We start from the raw sequence: 22,593 nt of genomic DNA, 5'->3' as shown, positions 1-22,593 counted from the left end.
TGCTCCCACTGTATGCTGGTGTTGTATGGTGATACAGGCTGATATTTCTTTATTATTTAATTTATTAGGATCCCCATTAGCTGCTTCTCATGCAGCAGCTACTCTTCCTGGTGTCCAATCAAAACATGAAACATGACATAATACAGAACATGAATAGACAAGAACAGCTCAAGGACAGAGATACGTGTACTACAGTGTTTGGTTTGGTACATTGTTCTGTGTGGAAGTCGGTTCTTTCAGTGTTCTAGTGCTGAATAAGACCGAGATAAAGGGAGACTCACAGCTCACAGTGATAATTCAATCTGGCCACATATTACCTAATGCCGCTGCTCCATTAGGATAATTGTAGGGATAAATAATCTGCTGAGATCTCTCTGTGTTTGGGGGACTGTCTCTGTCCCTGTGGGGGCATCAGAGTGTGTGTGTGTGTGTGTGTGTGTGTGTGTGTGTGTGTGTGTGTGTGTGTGTGTGTGTGTGTGTGTGTGTGTGTGTGTGTGTGTGTGTGTGTGTGTGTGTGTGTGTGTGTGTGTGTGTGTGAGTGAGGGTAGTGGGATCAGACAGTACGCCCTGGGTGGCGGGGAGGGGCGGGCCGGGTTGGCTGTTTCTGTGTCTGAATGTTGGAGAAGTGTTAGTATTCTAGTCACAGGTCAGAGCAACACAGATCTACTCCCACCACATGACTGCTACTGAACAGATCACACTTGAAACCAAGAGTAGGGCATGATAAAGCACTGCATGAATCATCTGTGCATCTAAGGATGCAACCTATTAGCATTCTAGGCTAAACGATTCATTAGCTACTGGTATTTTACTATAGAATAGTAAAGTGTATGTAAATTACATCGAATGACCAGATAAATACCTTGTGGTGCAACACAATGGCTAGAATAGTGTCTTACATAGTGCAGTCTTATCTGGCTTGAAAAAATATATACTGTATACATTCAGCAAGGTGACATCCTCATAAACAACAGGTCAACCTTCCACTTCCAGACAGCAACATCAGCAATATGTTCTAGGACTGACATGATTGGCTATTCCCACACGCACTCTGGGATGAGCCAATGATGATGATGGCAGTGATGGCAGATTTGGATTCTGTTGGTTGGTTGGCGTTGTTTATGATGACCTCTTGCTAAGTGTATCTTCAGTAAGACAATATGAAGGACTTTTACATATCTGGCACATCATCACTGTGAAGAATTTACAAATGCTTTATGCAAACTTTCTGACCTGCAATTGGTTTGAAGAGTGACCGACACATCTGCCTTAACAGAAAGCTTGATGATGTCAGAGAGGAGGGACTTGTTAACTTTTTAATGACTGGTAATGAAAAGCCGCTTTAATTCATTGATTAAACAATTGAGAATCTGACTTCACCACAATAAACCCATGTTTCCCAAGCACCATGTCGGCCAGTCAGTCAGTCGGTCAGTCAGTCGGTCGGTCAGTCAGTCAGTCAGTCAGTCAGTCAGTCAGTCAGTCGGTCAGTCAGTCGGTCAGTCAGTCAGTCAGTCGGCCAGTCAGTTCGTCAGTCGGTCAGTCAGTCGGTCAGTCAGTCGGTCAGTCAGTCAGTCAGTCGGTCAGTCAGTCAGTCAGTCAGTCAGTCGGCCAGTCAGTTCATCAGTCAGTCGGTCAGTCGGTCAGTCAGTCGGTCAGTCAGTCGGTCAGTCGGTCAGTCAGTCGGCCAGTCAGTTCGTCAGTCAGTCCGTCAGTCGGTCAGTCAGTCAGTCGGCCAGTCAGTTCGTCAGTCAGTCAGTCAGTCGGTCAGTCGGCCAGTCAGTCCGTCAGTCAGTCAGTCAGTCAGTCAGTCAGTCGGTCAGTCGGCCAGTCAGTCCGTCAGTCAGTCAGTCAGTCAGTCGGTCAGTCGGTCAGTCGGTCAGTCAGTCAGTCAGTCAGTCAGTCAGTCAGTCAGTCAGTCGGCCAGTCAGTTCGTCAGTCAGTCGGTCAGTCAGTCAGTCAGTCAGTCAGAGGGTGTTGAGGGAGATTCTAAATGAAAATCAAACAGCACAATGCTAGCGCCTCGGCAGCCATCTCTGCAGGATACCACTGACTACAGCATGTAAAATGCACATTTTGAGAGAAGGATTAGTTCACTAGGGTGTATCCTGTCTTCTGCCCTGTCACAGCTGTTTGGCTATGCATTCAGACCATTGGTGTACAGGGAGATGAAAAGGACAGGAGCATTCTGTCTCTGTGCTGTGACGAACCAACATTAGACTGCAGGATAATGAAAACAGATGCTGTTTGCTGTAGGATTTTTTGTTAATGCCTGATACAGTGTTTCTGCCATTACACATCGGATCCTTACCAAGCGTACCGGGGAATTTGATTCCATTCATACAATATCTGAGAGAAAACATATCCACCTACCTAGCATTATCACATCAAATGTATAGTCCCTGTTGTTTGCCCCATGTGGGTAGTGAATATCAGATTTGAGTAGAGATATCAAAACCACCTCTCGGTACTGTAGCCTACCAGAGAGGAATAACTCATCACAACAGCTTGTTACCAAATGGCACATAGTACTTGTTGCAATGATTCCCTGAGAAACCCAAAAGTAATTATGAGGTGATTAAAAAATCCTTGCTGAACTTAGTGCACCATGTTCCAATGCATAAATGACCAGTCAGCGCCACGGCTACGACTTTGTTAGCTATAAACTATAGCTCAGCACATCTCCACTCCCCCCCAGACACGAGCCTCATCGTCTTCCAGCACACCTCAACCTACGACCTACAATCACTTTCAGCAAAGAAATTCAATTCACCTCAAGCAGACAACTATAATTATCTCCACTATTATGAAGGGTGAACAGAGGATTAAAGAATCTGTAAAAAAAATTCTAAACAAAGCACCATCAAATATATTTGGGCTGAATCAATAAAGAATTAGGAACATCTCAGCAGTGTGAATTTGTAGTTTTCTATTCTCCTTTCTTCATAGTAATCTGCTTTGCTATTTCTGCTGGAAACACATGAAGCTCAGTGGGGGGGGGGGGTCTTAAAGCAAGACGATTGAGGTCTGGAAGTCCAGAGGGATGGGGGAGAGAGCGGGAGAGAGATTAAACCTCTTTGAGGGTGACACCATGTGTGTGTGTGTGTGTGTGTGTGTGTGTGTGTGTGTGTGTGTCTGCGCTTCAAAGCATGTGTCTGGTTTGTCTGTGTGTGTGCACAAAACCCTTCTCATTTAGGAAAATAGAAACGTTGTCATCTCTGTAGTGGTGAAGGATTACATATGTTGTCTTTTGACATGCCATCTATCTACACAATACTGATGGACTCCATGCTGTGTCTATGCTGCTGCCCAGCCAGCAGTCATAAATTACTGTTCAATACAAACAAGGTACATAGATAGAGAAGGGGGACTGGAACTATCTCTTCAACACACTAGATAATGCCTTACAGAGGGAAACCTAATCAACTGAGAGCGAGGGAGAGTGAGGGAGAGAGACAGAGAGAGAGGAGGAGAGATGGAGAGAGACAGAGAGAGAGGAGGAGCGAGGGAGAAAGACAGAGCGAGAGGAGGAGAGATGGAGAGAGACAGAGAGAGGAGGAGCGAGGGAGAGAGACAGAGAGAGAGGAGGAGCGAGGGAGAGAGACAGAGAGTGAGGAGGAGAGATGGAGAGAGACAGAGAGAGGAGGAGCGAGGGAGAAAGACAGAGCGAGAGGAGGAGAGATGGAGAGAGACAGAGAGAGGAGGAGCGAGGGAGAGAGACAGAGAGAGGAGGAGCGAGGGAGAAAGACAGAGCGAGAGGAGGAGAGATGGAGAGAGACAGAGAGAGGAGGAGCGAGGGAGAGAGACAGAGAGAGAGGAGGAGCGAGGGAGAGAGACAGAGCGAGAGGAGGAGAGATGGAGAGAGACAGAGAGAGAGGAGGAGCGAGGGAGAGAGACAGAGCGAGAGGAGGAGAGATGGAGAGAGACAGAGAGAGGAGGAGCGAGGGAGAGAGACAGAGAGAGAGGAGGAGCGAGGGAGAGAGACAGAGAGTGAGGAGGAGAGATGGAGAGAAAAAGAAAGGTTCAGTGCATTAGCAGTCGGAGCACTTAGCGTGTGGAATACCATTCATTATTCATTAGCTAATTCACCATGTATAGTAATTAAAAACACAGCTCGGTCCAAAATGGAAAGTGCGATTATAGGTAACAATGGATTTTTCTCAATTCATTCTAAAGAGATTGCTGATTCAATCAGTGCAATCAAGCCTCAGACTTTGTGATTAATTTAGCATATAGCAGCACGTCAAGATGAATACTCATAAATGTGAACACTTGTAAATGGAAGGACTGACAATTTTGTGTGAAAATGTAAAGGGAAAAATCAACCATAGTGAGAGATCTCTGTGGTGTTGAATTGATTCTCTTTGTTGAATCTTCACCCAATTCACATATCTGCACTGTAACATCACATCGGTGCATTTGTTTTCCTTTACGAGAAGGACAAGAGGTAGAGTGAGAGCAGAGAAAAAGCAATGTGGAGTTATGGCTGCTGGACAGGAGCTCTCTCTCACTCTCTCTCTCTCTCTCTCTGCGTCTGTCTCTCTCCCTCCCTCTCTCCCTCTTTCTCTCTCTCTCTCTTTGCCTGGGTGCAAAATGTAGGCGCTCATCCCCTGAATACAGATGGCATTACACAAGCAATCTTGTAAAGAGCTGAGATGCACTAACGTGCTGGTGGCTGGAACGGCCAGAGAGCTAGAGTCCAGCACCAATGCCTTGCCATGCCAAGCCCCTACAGTGCCATCAGAAAGTATTCATACCACTTGACTTATTCCCCATTTTGTTATTACAGCCTGAATTCAAAATGGATTACGTTGATTTTTTTCTCTCACCCATCTACACACAATACCCCATAAATACATGTTTTTAGAAATGTTTGCACATTTATTGAAAATGAAATACAGAAATGTAATTTACATAATTATTTACACCCCTTTGCTATACCACTCCAAATTGAGCTCAGGTGCATCCAATGTCTTTTGATCATCCTTGAGATGTCACCACAACTTGATTGAAGTCCACCTGTGATAAATTCTATTGTTTAGACATGATTTAGAAAGAAACACACCTGTCTATATACAGTCCCACTATAAGATCTCACAGCAGAAACTATACAATGAAGTCCAAAGAACTGTCCGTAGATCTCCGAGAGAGAATTGTGATGATAGGCATATATCTGGGGAAGGGTGTAAAACAATTTCTCGAGTGTTGAACGTTTCCAACAGCACAGTGGTCTCAATCATTGGGGGAAGAAAAAAATGGAGATACCCAGAATCTGCCTAGAGCTGGCAGTCCTACCAAACTGAGCAACCCGGCAAGAAAGACGTTAGTCAGGAAAGTGACCAAGAACCCAATGACCACTCTGACAGAACTACGAAGCTCCTTGGCTGAGATGGGAGAACCTGCCAGAAGGACAACAGTCTCTATAGCACTTCACCAATCGGGGCTTTATAGGAGAGTGGCCAGACGGAAGCCACTTCTGAGAAAAATTCACATTACAGGATGCCTGGAGTTTGCAAAAAGGCCCGTGAAGGACTCAGAGCATAAGACAAAATATTGTGGTGTGATGAGACAAAAATGTAACTATTTGGCCAGAATGCAAAGCACTATGTCTGGAAAAAACAGGCACAGCTCATCACCCATTTAACACCATCCCTACTGTGAAGCATGGTGGTGGCAGCATGCTTTTCAGTGGCAGCATGCTTTTCAGTGATGCTTTTCAGTGGCAGGGACTGGGGGACTGGTAAGGATAGAGGGACCAATGGGAACAATGAATGGTGCCAAACATAAGGAAACCCTTGATGAGAACCTGCTTCAGAGTGCAAATGGCCTTAGACCGGGGAGATGATTTACGTTCCAACAGGACAATGCATACAGCCAAAGCAATGCTGGAATCGCTTCAGATCAAGAATGTGAAAGTCCTTGAGTGGCCCAGCCAAATCCCAGACTTGAATCCCATTGAAAATGTTCATTGCCGCTCCCCATCTAACTGAACAGAGCTTGAGAAAATCCCCAAATCCAGATGTGCAAAGCTGATACATCCCCAAGATGACTCAAAGCTGATACATCCCCAAGATGGCTCAAAGCTGATACATCCCCAAGACGACTCAAAGCTGATACATCCCCAAGACGACTCAAAGCTGATATATCCCCAAGATGACTCAAAGCTGATACATCCCCAAGATGACTCAAAGCAGATACATCCCCAAGATGACTCAAAGCTGATACATCCCCAAGACGACTCAAAGCTGATACATCCCCAAGATGACTCAAAGCTGATCCAGACATCCACCAAAGGTGATTCTACTAGGTATTGACTCAGGGGTGTGAATACTTATGTCAATTAGATTTCTGTATTTCTTTTTCAATTCATTTACTAAGATTTCTAAAAACATGTTTTCACTTTGTCATTATGGGGTATTGTTTGAAGATGGGTGAGAAAATAACATTTTGAATACATTTTGAATTCAGGCTGTAACAACAAAATGTGGAATAAGTCAAGGGGTGTGTAATGGTTTCTGAAGGCACTGTAAGCTGGAGAGCGCCCCAGCAGCCAAGCCCCCTAGCCTATGAAGTGTGAAATAAGCCCTTGTTTATGTAACACCTTCGTTTTCAGCGTCCACATGACTTATGTATTTCTATGCGTCTTATATGCTATTTACAGAGGTTATAGGTGTCTTATTCGGCATTGCAGCGTAAAGCTTGTTGAATAGCAAGAATGAAGTATTAGCTACAGTAATATTTGACAAGCACTCAACAATGCCTGATTTGCAACTTATTAGAATTTCATAAGCAGATTCCTACGTATCACAGCAACAAACCCTACAATAAAATGTGTGTACAAGTATTCTCTCCTCTGACATCGCCCACAAGTGTTATCTTTATAAGATACAGTCATCTTTTCTCCTGCACACGTCCCTCGTGGCCCTCATAGGTGCTCGTCCCCCTGTCCGGCACTGACTGGCTCCATGTTGCAGAAAAGGCCTGTCTTGTCTCCTTGATCCTGGGTCATGAACACAGCCTCATCTGAAGGGGGACCTTTAAACACGGCTCTGTTTGATTAGACACCCTTCTGTTCCCTAGCCCAGGCTAACAGGGTTGTATTCATTTGGCACCGAGTGGAAGAAAACGGAATGAAACAGGAAGCGAATACCAGAAGCAGTCCAATGAGAGATGCAGGTTTTTGTTCTCTGTTGCAAAAAGTTTTGCTACTTGTTCCCTAATGAATAAAACCCAGATAATATGGCCCCACAAAGACACCCTCCATTTCCTTTTCTCTGATAAATCCCCTTAAATGAGAAAGGGACTGCATTGCTGCAGGGAGCATCGTAACTGGATCAATGATACAAGAAAACAACATTTGCATCAATTTATTATGGCAGAAAAAATAATCAAAGTAGTGTTTATGAATCCCGGTGCATTTGGAGCAGCCCCCTCTTGTTCTTCACACATCTAATTTGCTCATGCATATTACAACATGCACCATTTGGCTCATGAATATGATATCGCTGGGACTGGGAGTCCCCGTAATCAACAATCAAGTCAACGTCTGCTAGTGGCTTTTTAGATATGAGGCCCGGTTCTCTCTCTCTCCTGTGTATTAGTCTGATCACAACCATTGTTGTTGACTTGCTATTGCTATGGTAGATCCAATATGTATGTATACATGCATTGTAATCAGTGCCTTTTCATGTCTACTTTTAATTGCATTCATGTTTATCTGTCATCTAATGATAATAAAGACCTTTCATGACCAGACGAGGGAATGAGTCTCCCAAACCTACTGTGCTAGATCAGTCTTGACCAATCCATGTCTCCCAAACCTACTGTGCTAGATCAGTCTTGACCAATCCACGTCTCCCAAACCTACTGTGCTAGATCAGTCTTGACCAATCCATGTCTCCCAAACCTAATGTGCTAGATCAGTCTTGACCAATCCATGTCTCCCAAACCTAATGTGCTAGATCAGTCTTGACCAATCCATGTCTCCCAAACTTACTGTGCTCGATCAGTCTTGACCAATCCATGTCTCCCAAACCTACCGTGCTAGCTCAGTCTTGACCAATCCATGTCTCCCAAACCTACTGTGCTAGATCAGTCTTGACCAATCCATGTCTCCCAAACCTACTGTGCTAGCTCAGTCTTGACCAATCCATGTCTCCCAAACCTACCGTGCTAGCTCAGTCTTGACCAATCCATGTCTCCCAAACCTACCGTGCTAGCTCAGTCTTGACCAATCCATGTCTCCCAAACCTACCGTGCTAGATCAGTCTTGACCGATCCATGTCTCCCAAACCTACCGTGCTTGATCAGTCTTGACCAATCCATGTCTCCCATACCTAATGTGCTAGATCAGTCTTGACCGATCCATGTCTCCCAAACATACCGTGCTAGCTCAGTCTTGACCAATCCATGTCTCCCATACCTACTGTGCTAGATCAGTCTTGACCGATCCATGTATCCCAAACCTACCGTGCTAGATCAGTCTTGACCAATCCATGTCTCCCAAACCTACCGTGCTTGATCAGTCTTGACCAATCCACTCCTCAGGGACCCCAAGCCGTAGACTGTTGCACATATTTGTTAAATCCCAGCACTAGCACACCTGATGTAACTAATCAAGGGTTTGAAGAATGAGTTGACCAGTTGAATCAGGTGTGTTAGCACTGATAGAACAAACATGCAACAGCTCAAGGTAGCCTACCTGGTTCATGGACTTTCAAACACTACATGAATTCCATCTGTCACAATCATAGGAATGGGTTTCTATGCTTTAGTGGCAACCCATACCATAAAAATGGATTTCTAAACCCTTCGCAAGGTCGGAATTTAAAATCTAAACTAGCTGAAGATCTAATTAAGAAATGTGTGATACCAAAATACTATGCATTCCTCATCCAGGCCTCGTACACAGGCTCGATGTGCACTCACTGGACTCACACACACACACACCACACTGACACACACTGACACACACACACACATACTACACTGACACACACACACATACACACACACACAGCTGTTACTCTCTGTTTATTATCTATACATAGTCACTTTACCCCTACCTACATGTATACTATATATTACCTCAATTACCTCGACTACCCTGTACCCCCGCACATTGACTCAGTTCCGGTACCTCTTGTATATAGTCTCGTTACTGTTATTTTATTGTGTTACTATTTATCCTTTAGTTTATTTAGCAGATTTGTCAGACTTTTTTTTGGGGGGGGGGGTGGAAATTGTTGGTTAAGGGCTCGTCCATCAGCATTTCACAGAAAGGTCTCTGCTGTATTCGGAGCATGTGTCAAATAAAACTAATTTGAGGATGCTCTCCACCCAACCCCTGCCCTGAAGCCGAATGATGGCAGAACTCCAACCTGCCATATGTACAATAGCATGGCTACTCTAGAGCAACAGAGTGTCCTAAAGGAATACCTGGCCAAACAAAATACTATGCGAACACACCAGCATGTATATGATTGCAGGACTATTCAATCAAAAGGGCCATTGGGAAGTTTTCTGGTAAGACTAACATTTTGCCCACTGCTATAAAGCTTGGTTTCAAATAACATGGTAAATATTTTATTAAAAGATTAAATTATTATTATAAGAATTCTTATACAATGTAAGATTAGCACACAAGATATAACAGCAATAGGAAATATAAGCCAAGACTGCTGCAGTTTCTAACCAGCCTACGCTGAACGACTGATGAGGTAACCTTCCAAGGACAAGACTAGCTCAAGCAGCATACAGTAGCCCCATGTCTTTAGTCAGAAATTGATTTTCACACTTATTTTGTAGAATCTTTAAGTAGATGCAAAGCATGTCAGTGAGACCTGTCGGATTGGTCTGTTCAGAGGACATACATGAATGAAGTTAGTAATTCACTCCACATTTGATTGGTCACTATAGCCCACAAATGACTGACTCCATTTCCTCATGATGAATGACTGTGAGGGAATATCTGCATGTTCACTGGAGTGAAGTTATCAAGACCATCTCTTTAAGAGTTAGGCAAACAGACAATAAAACCAGAGAGAAAAAGAGATGGATAGAGTAGAGAGACGTAAAGAAAGTGGGGTGGGATTTGTGAAAAAGAAGGACTGAGTGAATGAAAATCATCTTTCTCCATCAATATGACAATCTATCATCGCTTTAGTTATTACTATGAATTTTAAAGGATTTTCCTGGTAAGAAGGAGTGTGTTCAAAGGCTTCCTACGGATATTAACAGATGAGATATGCAGACGCTTCGTGGCAAAGCCTTTTGGAGCTCTTTAGCATTAGCAGTTTTAAAGCAGAGGCATCTTCTACTGAAATAGCTGTATTTTATCAGAGGCATCTTCTACTGAAATAGCTGTATTTTATCAGAGGCATCTTCTACTGAAATAGCTGTATTTTATCAGAGGCATCTTCTACTGAAATACCTGTATTTTATCAGAGGCATCTTCTACTGAAATACCTGTATTTTATCAGAGGCATCTTCTACTGAAATACCTGTATTTTATCAGAGGCATCTTCTACTGAAATACCTGTATTTTATCTGGAGCACTGTTGGATTCTGTCATGTGTAGGAGTGTGAATAGGTAGGCAGAAAGGTGCCAACCAGGGCTTGTTGGTGGGTGGTTGGTTTACACTGTAGCTACACTCTATTGGTCAAAGCTCTGCCATACAGAGGAAGATTCTATACCTGCAGTGACAAAGTGAATGGGTGTGTTTCAGATGCACACATTCTGCACAGGTCTGCGCAGGACATCAGATGTTTGCAGTAATTAGAGAAATGTTTGAAGTATCAGGAAGCACATCAATATGATATGATGATCTTCTAAACTCCTTAGGCCTGCGTCCTGTAGACTCTGTGTTTTTGGAACGCACTCATTAGATGAGCCCTTGAGATTCCATCCACGGAATCAGTGAGAGAGAGGAGGAAGTTCAGTGTTTCTATGACCTAGACTTTCCCAGAATCTCAAAAATAAACATCAATGGTTTGAGGCGTGGGGCAGTTCTGACGCAAAACACGCTTGCATTCTATATCCTGGTTCATATACTACATTCCTGTGAAAAGTCTCATTCTATATGCTGGTTCATATACTACATTCCTGTGAAAAGTCTCATTCTATATCCTGGTTCATATACTACGTTCCTTATGAAAAGTCTCATTCTATATCCTGGTTCATATACTATGTTCCTTATGAAAAGTCTCATTCTATATCCTGGTTCATATACTATGTTCCTTATGAAAAGTCTTATTCTATATCCTGGTTCATATACTACGTTCCTTATGAAAAGTCTTATTCTATATCCTTGTTCATACACTACATTACTTATGAAAAGTCTTTTTCTATATCCTGGTTCATATACTAAGTTCCTTGTGAAAAGTCTTATTCTATATCCTGGTTCATATACTACGTTCCTTATGAAAAGTCTTATTCTATATCCTGGTTCATATACTACGTTCCTTATGAAAAGTCTTATTCTATATCCTGGTTCATATACTACGTTCCTTATGAAAAGTCTTATTCTATATCCTGGTTCATATACTACGTTCCTTATGAAAAGTCTTATTCTATATCCTGGTTCATATACTACGTTCCTTGTGAAAAGTCTTATTCTATATCCTGGTTCATATACTACGTTCCTTATGAAAAGTCTTATTCTATATCCTGGTTCATATACTACGTTCCTTATGAAAAGTCTTATTCTATATCCTGGTTCATATACTACGTTCCTTATGAAAAGTCTTATTCTATATCCTGGTTCATATACTACGTTCCTTATGAAAAGTCTTATTCTATATCCTGGTTCATATACTACGTTCCTTATGAAAAGTCATATTCTATATCCTGGTTCATATACTACGTTCCTTATGAAAAGTCTTATTCTATATCCTGGTTCATATACTACGTTCCTTATGAAAAGTCTTATTCTATATCCTGGTTCATATACTACGTTCCTTATGAAAAGTCTTATTCTATATCCTGGTTCATATACTACGTTCCTTTTGAAAAGTCTTATTCTATATCCTGGTTCATATACTACGTTCCTGTGAAAAGTCTTATTCTATATCCTGGTTCATATACTACATTCCTTATGAAAAGTCTTATTCTATATCCTGGTTCATATACTACGTTCCTTATGAAAAGTCTCATTCTATATCCTGGTTCATATACTACGTTCCTTATGAAAAGTCTTATTCTATATCCTGGTTCATATACTACGTTCCTTATGAAAAGTCTTATTCTATATCCTGGTTCATATACTACGTTCCTTTTGAAAAGTCTTATTCTATATCCTGGTTCATATACTACGTTCCTTGTGAAAAGTCTTATTCTATATCCTGGTTCATATACTACGTTCCTTATGAAAAGTCTTATTCTATATCCTGGTTCATATACTACGTTCCTTATGAAAAGTCTTATTCTATATCCTGGTTCATATACTACGTTCCTTGTGAAAAGTCTTATTCTATATCCTGGTTCATATACTACGTTCCTTATGAAAAGTCTTATTCTATATCCTGGTTCATATACTACGTTCCTTGTGAAAAGTCTTATTCTATATCCTGGTTCATATACTACGTTCCTTATGAAAAGTCTTATTCTATATCCTGGTTCATATACTACGTTCCTTATGAAAAGTCTTATTCTATATCCTGGTTCATATACTACGTTCCTTATGAAAAGTCTTATTCTATATCCTGGTTCATATACTACGTTCCTTATGAAAAGTCTTATTCTATATCCTGGTTCATATACTACGTTCCTTATGAAAAGTCTTATTCTATATCCTGGTTCATATACTACGTTCCTTATGAAAAGTCTTATTCTATATCCTGGTTCATATACTACGTTCCTTATGAAAAGTCTTATTCTATATCCTGGTTCATATACTACGTTCCTGTGAAAAGTCTCATTCTATATCCTGGTTCATATACTACGTTCCTTATGAAAAGTCTTATTCTATATCCTGGTTCATATACTACGTTCCTTATGAAAAGTCTTATTCTATATCCTGGTTCATATACTACGTTCCTTATGAAAAGTCTTATTCTATATCCTGGTTCATATACTACGTTCCTTATGAAAAGTCTTATTCTATATCCTGGTTCATATACTACGTTCCTTGTGAAAAGTCTTATTCTATATCCTGGTTCATATACTACGTTCCTTATGAAAAGTCTTATTCTATATCCTGGTTCATATACTACGTTCCTTATGAAAAGTCTTATTCTATATCCTGGTTCATATACTACGTTCCTTATGAAAAGTCTTATTCTATATCCTGGTTCATATACTACGTTCCTGTGAAAAGTCTCATTCTATATCCTGGTTCATATACTACGTTCCTTATGAAAAGTCTCAACGCATTTTGACATACAGTCTACCTGTTGGTTCTACGTAAAGTGTTACCATAGTATTTTCCGGTCCTTGTCAACAACCCTCTGAACTGTGTCCCTCTCTGGGATAAGAAGCCGTCTGTAAAGCTTAATCCACATTAGACAGAAAGCTAACATCACAGACAACGGGACAGGCCTGGCTTCTTCACGTTTAGCATGCTAACTTTGATTTAAATGTCAGGATTGCAGAGTGACAGGCTACGGAACTGGCTGAATAATCCTCTTTCAGGAGCACGGAACCCTGACGATCCTGACTGCCACAGTGGCTGGAATACTGAGAAGAGTTCCACCGGTCTGGCTGGCTGATACGTTGGTCAGACTCATTCACAAGCAGTCAACTTCATCGAGATGTGGCTAGCTGTCTCCAGACCAGACACAAACACATGTTTCATCAGGGGGAGGGTGGTTCAGTAACCATCCACCAAGGCTGGGTGGGCAGGATGTTATGGATGTTAAACCAGGGTCAGTGCTCTGTGATATTGGGGAAGCCCCACTTCAGAAGGACAGAACGGCTGATTAGGGTTTGAGCAGGAGACACAAAGTGAGGGAGATCGTTGTTTACTAGAAAGGAGGGACACAGACAAACAGACACACACAGATACACAGACACTCATAAACATGCACAGACACACACTCACGCACACACACACTGTAGAATTTGTCTCCCTGTGGAATTCTTCTTCAGTAGATCCCTCAACTGAAACATTATTGAACATCAATCCTGTACAGTACGAGTACAACAGGAAAGATAATGATCTGAAGAAATGGATCAGCATTTTTGCCATTGACAAAAGTCCAAGACAGTCAGAAATGAACATTCATGAACATTTTATTTCCTCGGCTTGCAGTCGTATAACACTCAATGGAAGCAGGCAGCAGCTGCCTACTGGAAGCAGAGTTGGGAGACATTTAAGTGATGCATGTCAATTGCTAGCCTGGTTACACCACGGAATACTGCAGCATTCCAGTGTGGTTTAAAAAGGCTAGTCAATATAGTCACCAAAGGTTCATATCTAAGACAAAGGTATTTAAATCCGAGCCTGGAGGTCCGATGTCCTGCTGGTTGTCTTATCTAGCTGATAATGAATTGCACTCACCTAGTGTCCTGGTGTCCCAGGTCTAAATCTGTTCCTTATTAGAGGGGAACAATGAAAATCAGCAGTGATTGTTTTCACTTTAAAGGAGCCTAACAGTGGCTGTCTGACAGCAAGGCTCATATACTGTAACCATCCATGGCTATATCAACATATGCACCATATTTATAAGATGAATATACATTATTAATTTAGAAAGATTGTCAATATTATGCCCCGTCAAATTGTAGGGGGCAGATAAGATACCTTGTATTCCGGACATGCACTGGATGGACAATGTTAGTGGGCTGATTGTTGCAGGATTGACACGCTCCAAAAAAATTATGATCTTTTATTCGAGCAAGATGGAACCATGGGCACTTTCTCTACTGGGTCGTTCCACTAAATGAGTGCCCTTTGCGTCCCTTTGATATTTTAAGTAGAAATTGCGCACCAATATTGAATTTGAAAAGCCTGTGATATTCAATTAAGTGCCCTTTAATAATCACCACATGGAGAATTTAATAAATCAGACTTTTTTATATGAATAAAGACTTGCTAATGTGGCAAAATTCTGCATTTGAAATGTCCCTCCATGCACCCTCTGTAACTTCCAGAAAGATTGGAACCTACTTAACCATAACATATCTCCCAGTTTTTACCATCATTGTAAAGTCTAGTTATTTTGTTGCTTTGATAAAGTAATTTCCGAAGATTATTGTTTACAGTGAGCTTCAAAAGTATTAGGACCGTAACATTTTTTGTGTTGTTTTGTCTCTGTACTCCAGCACTTTGGATTTGAAATGAAACAATGACTATGAGGTTAAAGTGCAAACTGTCAGCTTTCATTTGAGGGTATTTTCATCCATATCAGGTGAACCGTTTTGAAATTACAGCACTTTATGTACATAGTCCCCCCATTTTAGGGGACTAAAAGTATTGGGATTCACTTATATGTGTATTTAAGTAGTCAAAAATGTTGAATGTGTTCCCATATTCCTAGCATGGACTGACTACATCAAGCTTGTGACTCCACAAACTTGTTGGATGCATTTGCTGTTTGTTTTGGTTGTGTTTCAGAAAATGTTGTGCCCAATAGAAATGAAAGTTAAATAATGTATTGTGTCATTTTGGAGTCACATTTATTGTAAATAAGAATATAACATGTTTCTAAAGACTTCAACATTATTGTGGATGCTACTATGATTACGGATAATCCTGAATGAATCGTGAATAATGATAAGTGAGAAAGTTAGAGGCACAAATATCATGCCCTCAAGACATGCCAACCTCTCACCATTACAATAACAGGGGAGGTTAGTATTTTATGTCATATCCACCAAGACATGCTAACCTCTCACCATTACAATTACAGGGGAGGTTAGTATTTTATATCATATCCACCAAGACATGCTAACCTCTCACCATTACAATAACAGGGGATGTTAGTATTTTATATCATATCCACCAAGACATGCTAACCTCTCACCATTACAATAACAGGGGATGTTAGTATTTTATATCATATCCACCAAGACATGCTAACCTCTCACCATTACAATTACAGGGGAGGTTAGTATTTTATGTCATATCCACCAAGACATGCCAACCTCTCACCATTACAATTACAGGGGAGGTTAGTATTTTATGTCATATCCACCAAGACATGCCAACCTCTCACCATTACAATTACAGGGGAGGTTAGTATTTTATATCATATCCACCAAGACATGCTAACCTCTCACCATTACAATTACAGGGGAGGTTAGTATTTTATATCATACCCCAAGACATGCTAACCTCTCACCATTACAATAACAGGGGAGGTTAGTATTTTATATCATATCCCCAAGACATGCTAACCTCTCACCATTACAATAACAGGGGATGTTAGTATTTTATATCATATCCACCAAGACATGCTAACCTCTCACCATTACAATTACAGGGGAGGTTAGTATTTTATATCATATCCACCAAGACATGCTACCCTCTCACCATTACAATAACAGGGGATGTTAGTATTTTATATCATATCCACCAAGACATGCTAACCTCTCACCATTACAATTACAGGGGAGGTTAGTATTTTATATCATATCCACCAAGACATGCTAACCTCTCACCATTACAATTACAGGGGAGGTTAGTATTTTATATCATACCCCAAGACATGCTAACCTCTCAGCATTACAATAACAGGGGATGTTAGTATTTTATATCATATCCACCAAGACATGCTAACCTCTCACCATTACAATAACAGGGGATGTTAGCATATATTGTGTCATATTGTATCATCCAAAGTGGTGGAGTACAGAGCCAAAACAACAACAAATGTGTGTCTGTCCCAATAGTTTTGGAGCTCACTGTATTTCATATGATTAGTGATTCATTTTAAGGTAAAAAACAACAACCCAGCCCTTATTTTTAAAGTCAACCCTGTTCTGTAAACTGAACTCTCATTTTAATATGGTGAAACTATTCCTTTTTAAATATTTTTTCCCGAGAAATATTGAACATCTAATAATCAAATCATAGTGTAAAACCTGGTGAGCACCATTTTCTGGTGGAAAACTGAATGGGTCGAGCATAACACAGCAGCCTTATTACTCAGACATAACACAGCAGCCCTATTACTCAGACATAACACAGCATCCCTATTACTCAGACATAACACAGCAGCCCTATTACAAGCTTCCATTCACCCTGTCACAAGGGGATTTATGGCTAATTTAAGATGAAATCGTCAACTCTGTTACGGTCAACCCTGTTACTATATTTGGCACTTAATAGGCACTTACTATAGTCATTTTTATTTAACCTCTTGAGATAGGGAAAATAGTTCTTTAACATTAAAAAAGGATATGCCCCTTTTTTTCAATTTTCGCCTAAAATAACATACCCAAATCTAACTGCCTGTATTGCAGGCCCTGAAGCAAGGATATGCATATTTGTGGTACCATTTGAAAGGCAACACTTTGAAGTTTGTGGAAATGTGAAAGGGATGTAGGAGGATATAACACAATTGATCTGGTGAAAGATAATGCAAAGAGAAAACCAAACATTCTTTTGTATTTTTGTTGTACCATCATCTTTGAAATTCAAGAGAAAGGCCATAATGTATTATTCCAGCCCAGGTGCAATTTAGATTTTGGTCACTAGATGGCAGCAGTGTATGTGCAACGTGTTAGACTGATCCAATGAACCATTGCAATTATTTTCAAAATGTTGTATCAAGACTGCCCAAATGTGCCTAGTTTGTTTATTAATAACTTTTCATGTTGAAAATTGTGCACTCTCCTTAAATAATAACATGGTATTCTTTCACTGTAATACTACTGTATATTGGACAGTGCAGTTAGATTAACAAGAATTTAAGCTTTCTGCCATTATCAGATATGTCTATGTCTTAGGAAATGTTCTTGTTACTTACAACCTTATGCTAATCGCATTAGCCTACGTTAGCTCAACCGCCCTGTGGAATGGATACCGATCCCGAAGAAGTTAAGGACAGAATGAATGAAATTTTTTTATGACAGAATGTTAAAATGAAGTGAAAACAAAACAAAATAAATTATCTCAAAGGTATGGACTACAGTAGAAGTATGAGACAGTGTTTCGACTACAGTAGAAGTATGAGGCAGTATATCGACTATAGTAGAAGCATGAGGCAATGCATCGACTACAGTAGAAGTAAGAGGCAATGTATCAACTACAGTAGAATATGAGGCAGTGTATCAACTACAGTAGAAGTATGAGGCAGTGTATAAACTACAGTAGAATATGAGGCAGTGTATCAACTACAGTAAAAGTACGAGGTAGTGTATGGACTACAGTAGAATATGAGGCAGTGTATCAACTACAGTAAAAGTATGAGGTAGTGTATGGACTACAGTAGAAGTATGAGGCAGTGTATCGACTACAGTAGAATATGAGGCAGTGTATCAACTACAGTGGAAGTATGAGGCAGTGTATAAACTACAGTAGAAGTATGAGTCAATGTATCAACTACAGTAGAATATGAGGCAGTGTATGTACTACAGTAGAAGTAAGAGGCAATGTGTCAACTACAGTAGAAGTATGAGGCACTGTATCAACTACATTTGAAGTATGAGGCAGTGTATCGACTACATTTGAAGTATGAGGCAGTGTATGAACTACAGTAGAAGTATGAGGCAGTGTATTGACTACAGTAGAAGTATGAGGCAGTGTATGGACTACAGTAGAAGTATGAGGCAGTGGAGGCCCATGTGTCTACTTCCTCTTAGTTAAACTCCTCAGTATGAATGAGACATAGCATGGTCATATTGTACTTAGTGCATATATTTTTCTAAACAGCATGCAGTATTGTTAATACAATACTGTAAAAATACCTTTAGTAAACTGTAGGTAATAGTTACATTCTGACACAGCCCCCCCAGTGTGAATTTACCCCCCCCCCCATTGTAATCTACAGTATTTTCCACTGAACAATGCTGACCAAGATCTTCACAAGCCTCCACTGGAGGACACTGATGTTAGCCCGATGTTTATGAATGACCTTTAAGAGAAAGTTCATCCTTTCAATAACAAATGAATGGGGAAGATTGGCACCACGTTATTAGATGGTATTAATCTTTCTGACTCATATAGGATTGAGGCTTGGACATTTCTCTAAATGAATATCATGTGATCTAGACCACAGACGGTGTGGAATACCAGCTCGACATGAGAACGCTTTTGAGATATGAGAACATCACACAACATTTATATGAACTTCTATGTCATCCAAACCAAACTCTTGGCAAGTCATTCAAGCCAGACCTTGATACTTCATATATTTGAAGATGCTTTAGGCCAGAAGTCAGTGAGAGTCTGAGACTGTGATCTAAGTCGATAAATCAAGGCATTAGGCTGTGAAATGTAACATTGTATTGATTCCATGCTCACAGGACCCAACAGACGTGTCACTTCACACCATGAGTGCAATCTGCTTCCATGATTTGCACTGCTAAACATATTCAGTGCTATGGCATAGTAACAGTCAGTTTCAGGTTGAAGTAATTCAAGCAGAAGACCAAACAGCTTACATCATAGTGATTAGTTAAACATGACTAATTTAAAGTGGTATATTACGCATATAGCAGACATGCCATTATTGAAAGAAATATAAATGGGATTTAAGGTAATGTGTGCCTTTGGCAAAACATGATAGGGGTTTCCAATTTCCAGCGTAAGCCAAAAAGTAAATATCATTCTTCTTGAGCTGCTGGTCTGTTGGCAAATGGTGAATATGCAACAACATGTGAAGAGATAATATACTTCATGCATATTTGAATGAGTGTTCTGAAGAACCAATGTTTACAGTGAGAAACCGTTGAAATTAAAGTGCATGCCAATTGAAACATTCATGTTTTCTCAATGCACAGTTGCTTAAAACCTGCTAATGAGCATGGCCTACAGGTTAATGGTTATTTATAATGGAGAAACGTACATGAACACAGTATTACTATCTAAAGAAATGTGCTTTCATGTTCTGGGTAATATGCTTTCATGCTCGTGTAAATCTATATAGGAGGCCTAACAAGGTACCGCCCTCCAGTAGCCTAACGCGGGTAGAATTTCCAGCACCACCTTCCAATGGACAGCTCCCATCAACACGTAACTGTATTAACTCACCCAAGCGTGACGCCCCGTTGAGGCACCGCTGCTATAATATAACACCCACTATTTAGAATCTGAATCAGCACCAAATGACATAACTCCTGGTTGGACGTCATGCTCCTTCTGGTCAACAGTGCTCGGGAATCCGATTGGGTGAAATCAACACTAATGCACCTCCATCACATTCCATTAGCAGCTGTGCCACCGGAAGACCACTGGGGTTGAGACACAAGCAGTCTCATGTGGGCTGACACTCCGCTCCAGTCAATTGCTTTGAACGTCATAAATATCACGGTGGATTTAACATGCACGGATACATACAGAGTTAGTGGTTAAAAGGTAACTGGGGGGCCTAGTCAATTGAGAAATATTACTCAAAACATCCCAAATCTAAGAAACCCTATTGTAGAACTCACCTGAAGAATTTGGTGAGTCAATCTGGTGGCCCCGGTGCTGAAAATGTGTCATTACTAAGCGGCATGACGAACCACACCTGAGCTGAATATGAATGACCATATGACGTATTCTAGCAACATTGGTATAATGGCTATACAGGGATTTACAGAATCCCGAATCTACCTAAACACACTGTCTCACCAAACGGTCTAGGCCATACCCCCATCATTAAATAAATAAAGCCTATTATTACGTATATATTTATCTAACCACTTACTATGTATCCTTCGGACTCTCTCTCTCCCTCCCTCCCCCCCCTCTCTCTCTCTCTCTCTCTCTCTCTCTTAAACACGCATGCACATATACACACACGCAAGCGCGCGCGCGCGAGAGAGCTTCACATGGTTTAATTATGTCTGTAAAAAAATTTGAATTAACATTATCTATTGTACATGTAGCCTAAAGCGACATTATAGCGACATTAGTCTATAGCGGAAAACGGTGTCGTGTTGAACACCCAAATGACCACTCTGTCGTGTAGAGTCGCCGAGATGGATAAGAAAGATTAAAGTGCCTAACTTAATGCAGATATAAGAGGTGAATATATCAAATAAAACATACTTACGCATTTTCTCGAAGATATGAGATTGTGCTCAAAATCAAGCAAAAAAATCTAACACACCAGGGCCAAGGTATCCAATTGGATTGGCTGTAAGACTGATGCACAATTCTCACCCATGTGAAAGGATTCGAGGCAACCACACGTAGTCTACATCGGCAGCAGCAGAATCAAAAACGTAAGAAAACGAACCTCGAACGCAATAAAAAAAATTACAAATGATCAAAAAGAGGTGCATGAAATTGGGATGAATCCACCATTCCTGTGGCCACAGTGGAGAAAACCCGCGGGGTGCCGGTAGCTTTTGACTTTGTATTCCGATTGGGGGAAATGCTGCCGAGTTTGTGAGAGAGCGATAAGTCTGGGGCTATTTCTACATATAGCCCTTTCCTGTGGAACTGAACGTGGTGCCCTATATAGGATTTCTCAGTGACATTATTCTTGAGCGCACACAGTTAATGCCATAAACCGAGATTGAAATGAACTATCCACATTTCGATTGATGTTCATCCCTTATTGGTGCAGTTCTCTGATAGCCTACTGGAGGATTTGCAAAGGTATAATGTCAGTTACCATAAAGGGTCACATGTCCAGGCAATATTCCCGAACATGATCGATGTAGCAAGCGTAAAATCAAACACAGATATAAGTATATGCATGGATGCAGTCGAGGTGTGTACATACATGTCTCAAAAGGACGCAGACATTCTTATTCGAAGGTTCTGATCCAGATTCGTCCAACAACCACCAAATGCATCCATAGCCAATCCATCAACTTGATTCCCTGGGAAATAACGCAGAGCCTAATACGCAAACCAATGGCATATGAGCGCGCGGAATGTAGCCTATATGCGCTCTGTAATGACTAAATATCCACCAGAAGCTGGTTTTGGATGCAGTCCGGTAGGCTACCTATTTAACATAAGCGTAACTATTGATAATAATTTTTGCGTTGTCAGGGGGATTTGTGGGATCCGTGTAATATCAGCACCATCAATATTCCGTGTGTTACATATCCACCGGGGAGCCACTGTGTTCTAACCGCTCTTGCGCTTGCTGCAGTCCATGGCTGGAATAGGGAGGAATTCATTAGACTGCATGGTCCGAGCTCAGCGATGTAAAAATCTGCTACACGCTGAATACTACTGCCGTGTGTGCGGTAGGCTATAGACTGCAACCTCTCTAGTATTCACCAACAATCCACCGTCTCATTCTACCGATCTTCCATTTGGGTTACATCTCTCTGAACTCATTCATTATTGACTGATCAATAGCATTAACACATAAAGGCCAGAGGGAATGGTGTGTGTGTGTGTGTGTGTGTGTGTGTGTGTGTGTGTGTGTGTGTGTGTGTGTGTGTGTGTGTGTGTGTGTGTGTGTGTGTGTGTGTGTGTGTGTGTGTGTGTGTGTGTTAACTTGATGAGGCAGGGTTGCCACCTACAGGCGTTTGCTCCTCTC

General features: G+C 41.0%; 1 protein-coding gene across 2 annotated transcripts in view; it reads right to left on the bottom strand.

Moving 5' to 3' along the window:
• The window catches only part of LOC123725165 (leucine-rich repeat-containing protein 4C-like), a 52,029-nt gene extending 29,664 nt beyond the window's left edge, over positions 1 to 22,365 (bottom strand). The window contains exon 1 of one of the 2 annotated variants that reach the window (XM_045689589.1): positions 21,142 to 22,365. The gene's annotated coding sequence lies outside the window, so the exon portion shown is untranslated. The remainder of the gene's footprint in view (positions 1 to 21,141) is intronic. The other variant, XM_045689590.1, reaches the window with a different exon arrangement.
• Positions 22,366 to 22,593: the final 228 nt, after the last annotated feature.

The sequence above is a fragment of the Salmo salar genome, chromosome ssa11 (genome assembly GCF_905237065.1).
Source record: "Salmo salar chromosome ssa11, Ssal_v3.1, whole genome shotgun sequence".
NCBI lineage: Eukaryota > Metazoa > Chordata > Actinopteri > Salmoniformes > Salmonidae > Salmo > Salmo salar.
This window is presented reverse-complemented; position numbering and strand designations above follow the sequence as displayed.